We start from the raw sequence: 4,977 nt of genomic DNA, 5'->3' as shown, positions 1-4,977 counted from the left end.
CTCCACGCGCGCTCCCACCGCCACGTGCACGCGCCCGGCTCCCGCTCCCGCTCCCGCCGCTGCTGCTGCTGCTGCATCCGCGGGGAGCAGGAGATGAAGGCTGGCGAGGCGAGGCGAGGCCAGGCATGGACGGGCGGAGGATAAAGATAGAGATGGCAAAGCGTTAGATGAGCCTCGTCCCGGCTGATGTCACTTAAGTTTTTTTTTTTTTTTTTTTTTTATTGCTTTGTGATGCCGAGACGTTCCCAGGTAAAGGCCAAAGCGGCCAGCGTGCCACCTTTCTGAGGTCGTATAGTCAAGGCGTGATTGATGTGGTCGGCTGCAGGACCTTGACCTCAGGGAGTGTCACCGTGCTGGGATTGGAGTTGTTGACGCGGTCGAGCCTGTGAAAGAATCGGAAACTTTGGTGACGTGAGGCACTAAAACGTTCATGCTGCCAGCTGAGGACGTACATCACATGCGATGACGCAGAAGCAACTTTTTTTTTCTTTTGAGGGACCTATAGGTCCTTTATTATCGTCCCCTGCTAAGCAAGTGGCTGTCTAAAGCCGGGCAGAGTCGGTCTCGTTGCTGCCTGTGCGCTCAAAGACTGATGATGGCGAAACCTTGAAAGAAGGCTGAACACCAGTCAGTCTCTTGTCTTGTCTCCGTCGAGAGAAAGTTGCCGGCAAGATGTTGAGCCTTTCGTCGGAGATATCGAGACAAGACGCGCTAATATCAAACATGTTTCATGTAATTGTAAAGCCACGACAAGAGAGAGGGAGAGACTCTTAAAACAGGCCAGATGGACTTTTATGAGCGCCATACTCTGAGCAACAGCAGGCGTGTGCGGCAAGAACCCCTCCGAGACTCCCAGGACTTTATTGCAACTTTAGCCTTAGACTTTGAAATCGCTTAAAGTGCACGGCCAGCTTAATGGAAAACCTGATACTGCGAGGAAAAGGCAGAGTTTCCAGCGCACGTTGTTCAGCGGGACACGCTGCGGCACACCTTGATGGTCATCGTAGTCCACTTCAGCGCTGTCCGCTGCCATGTTTATCAAATCGATATTCACAAATATCATTTTTAGCTGCAGGAGTTTAGACATCAGTGACATGCAGTCAGGGGTGGCAGGTGAGGCCTCACGTGACAATCAAATGTAAAATGAAAAAAATAAAAAATAAAAAATTAAATGGTTATATTCATCCAGTTATTTTGCACTTTAAATGTATTTTTCAGTTCAAAATCGCTTGTATTTTCATATTTACTGCTCAGATACTGAGATGAGGCGTGCGGTGAAGCAGCAGCCTGCTGGGCCTCTCCATAGATTGTGCAATGACGTATTGAGACTGCATTTCTGTCTCTCTGTATGTCACCATTAAAATGTTTCAACACTTTTTCTATGTGAACTAAATTTGCAATGTACAGTGTTTTTTTTTTTTGTGTTTTTTTTTTAAATCATCAACGGTACGTGTGCTACTCGTTTCTTGTGCTCAGCGATCATAAAACTGCTTGCGAAGAGCCACCAAGTGAAGTGAGGCACGCAGTTCTTCTGCCTCACGGTAGGGGGCGCTCGTGATCCCAGGGATTGTTATTGCGACTTGGCTGCAGAATCCAGTTAGTGACAAAGTTGCCCCAGCTCGGGCTAACTGTGGCAGCGACTACAGCATCGGTGGGGTGGTCATTCTCAGCGATGAAAAAAATTCAAGACATACAGTCGTAACGTGGGCTGAACGAGGACGACTTTCTGCCATGGAAACGATTCTCCAATGACACAAAGAGTCAACAAGACTTTCAAAACCGCTAGGACGGCGAGGACAGCTTCTATGGTCAAGTTATCGGTGCTTTTGTTCAGAAGGGGCGGCGCATGGACTTCATTTATAGTAAAGTTGAGACCATAATAATGACTTTTTTCTTTTTAAATTATGTAAATAATGTGCTCTTTTGTGTGCTATAGTTTGTATGTGTGAAGAAAGCTGATATAAGATTTTAAACATTACCCGTTAACTGCCGCCAATCAAATGCTCAATAAGCTACTCTGTAGTAGGGTTTGTAAATCTTAGTAGCAAATCTGATTGTGATGAAGCCAGTGCATCGCGAGTCATGAACCTAACTGCATGTTACTGTATACATATATGTATGTATATATATATATACATACATATATGTATACAGTATATGTGTGTATCACACTTTAGGGTACCTGAATCTATTGGCCAGTGCTGCCACTGGTGTTTCACGGCTGGATGATGGATGAAAGTCTGAGCCGATGGGTGACAAACTCCATTGTAACACGAGTTGGAGCGGCCTATTAAATTCCTTTTTTCATCCGTCTGTCAGTTTATTGTCTCATTTGCGCTGCTGTTTTGGCAGACGATCAAGTCAATCCCAGGCCACGGGGCAGCGCAACAGGAGATCCACATAATTTGAGGAGCACTGCCGATCTAATCTGGAGGCTGGCCTAAACTCTGTTGCGTCTGAATATTCCTCTGACCGTTGGACCTCAAAAGCAGGAAATCCAAATGCAATACTCGATATCACGATTTTAGTATTTCCAACATTTTCGACGGCCAACTTTTTTTTTTTTTTTTGCAGCAGCCCCCGGGCAAACTCAGAACAACTGGAAGTCTCTAGCTCTCAATGCTGAAAACTCTATTACATACACAACATTAATTTTGGCAGCTTCCCCTGTTGAACCCTTTTCAACATTTTCACTGAAAGCAGACCAATCGCATTGTTCCCCAACCAGCGGAGCCAGCTGGCGACTCTGCAGAGCTTCTGCTCAGCACATGTGGAAGTGGTGATCGTCTGCGCCTCGTGACGAACCGTGATGCTAAAATTGAAGTTTAACTCAAGTCGCTCCCAAGCCAGTAAGGAAAAGAGAAAGGCCTTGATTGGAGTTGTTTTGTTGTTGTTTTTTTTTTTGCTGTTCTTTGAATGAGGAAACGTCCCGTTGTGATCAAAATGAGCAAACAGTACACACACACCAGTTCGACCCCTCACAAGAACACAGCTGCCCAGTCTGAAGGGGGGGTTGCATACACGGTCTCTGGTGAACTATGGGCAGTGGCAGAGGTGCACTTGTCTCTATAACAAGTCAAATGGAAAAAAGTCACAACATTGTCATGTTTGAGCTTTTGCCAAGGAAAAAAACCTTCACTTTTTCCAAGAAGGATCTGTCCTCGGTGATGCTGCGCTGCATGGTCGCCTCTCTTTCACCAAACAGTGACTGTGAACTTTCAACTGCTGTGTGCTGAATTTAAACTGCTGTCCATGAAGATGTCTTCTCTGTCCTTTGTTTTGTTTTCCCAACCCCTCACCATGACATGATTCAACCCCTGCAATGAAGCCACTGCAATTGCCAAGCACATTGTTGTGTAAACTGTGGGCAAAAGAACACATATAACACACAGGGTTGTTGTACACGCCAGTGAGGAATCAGACAAAGGGAAAAGTGAAAGTGTTTTTTTTTTTTTTCTTTTTTTTAGTATTATTGTCGTGGTTGCTGTTTAGGGAGCCGGCTGGTTGCGCTGCTGAAAGGCTCTAATTATCATCCTCGTGGAGAAGGGCATAAATCAGGCAAGAAGCGTGAATGATCAGCGCCTTCCGCAGGGCACTGCTCGTTCACACGTGATCCCTCAATGTGAAGCAGCCTGTGTTGGATGCTAATCACCCACTCTGATGCCTGGCAGGGGAGAACGTTCATCGACAGGTCAAAAAGAAGAGGAGAGAGTCACACTGCTCACAGCCTCGGGGAGGGGGGGGGGTTCCGGATCCAAAGTACTTCAAGACACCAACGACGTGCCAAATCGCTGTGTCCATTCATGCTGGCCAATAAATGCGGCGTTAATACAAAACACAAGAGGCCCAAACGTCCGTCCCAACAACAGTATCAACTTGTGAGAGCGGCGTGAGCCAAAGCGCTCACAGAAACCCAGGAACGGCTGTGTGATTTTCTTCCCCAGTCGAGCGGAGGAAAAAAAACAGTCAAAGCATGAATTAAACAGTTTGTTCAACGATTCTCTTTGTGCAAACAACCGCTCCGCTGCAATTTGCGGAAATTTGATTTAGAGGGAGCGTAGTCTCGCCCCTGCTGCGAAACTGTGTGAGCTGACGTTCTCACAGCAGAGTACGTGTGTCGCTGCAATGCTACTCCCAGGTCAGATGGTGGACTGGAAACAGAAATTGGGAATGCAGCCGTCGTTGTTGTCATCAGTTGGCTCTAAATAGCCTCAAACAGCTCGTGTATGTGTGTGTGTGTGTGTGTGTGTGTGTTGTTTATACCGCCAGGCTCCCCCCAGAGTTGACCTCCAATCCAATTTCAGTTCAGAAAAATATTATACTTTTTTTTTTTTTTTTTTACCAGTAAACAGATAAATGTTTGCGGTCGTCAGACCTGGGTTTCATTCTCTCAGAATCCTAAACAGACTTTCTCTGCGGTGTTTTTGTAGTGATGACGTGTTGCAGATTTTATCCCCACAGCATGCATTAATCAGCAGCGAGCAGAAAAACATTGTTCTCCGGAGCAGAACACGACCGCGGAGAGGCTCCGTTACAGCTAGGCTAGGCTTGCATGCATACATGCATGTTTTTAAAATGAGTTTTTTTTTTTTTTAATTTCTATTAACTCATTGGTTACACAAATTAGTAGAGACAGAAAAAAAAAAAAAAGCAAAACACTTTTTTAGGACTCCTTCCAACTGTGCAAGATCATTCAGGATGAAGTTTATTTAAAGCCGCTGGTGGTGACGTTGTTTTTGTTTCAGGATTCCTAAACACAACAGCGCCCAAAACACTCTTGACTCATGGTCCTGGAGAAGCAGGCTGCAGCACAGCCTTCCATGTAAGCCGTGACTCAACTCATCCGATCACACACACTGGGTTCCTTGTTGGCTTCCCCTCCGCTCAGCGGTGCCGCTGGGACGAGCCGCTCATTCATCTCATCTAATGCAGCACGTTTGTTTTAACTCACCCTCCCGCCGGCCTGATTTACATGTA

General features: G+C 46.1%; 1 long non-coding RNA gene across 1 annotated transcript in view; it reads right to left on the bottom strand.

Annotated features, from left to right (window-relative positions):
* Nucleotides 1-4,977, bottom strand: part of LOC142902067 (uncharacterized) — a 75,994-nt gene that overhangs the window by 47,582 nt on the left and 23,435 nt on the right. The window lies entirely within an intron of this gene.

This window comes from Nelusetta ayraudi, unplaced genomic scaffold (genome assembly GCF_046127955.1).
Source record: "Nelusetta ayraudi isolate G7.1 ecotype Tasmania unplaced genomic scaffold, CSIRO-AGI_Nayr_v1 ptg000091l, whole genome shotgun sequence".
Taxonomy (NCBI): domain Eukaryota; kingdom Metazoa; phylum Chordata; class Actinopteri; order Tetraodontiformes; family Monacanthidae; genus Nelusetta; species Nelusetta ayraudi.
Note: the sequence above shows the minus strand (reverse complement) of the source record. Positions and strands in the feature narration are given on the sequence as shown.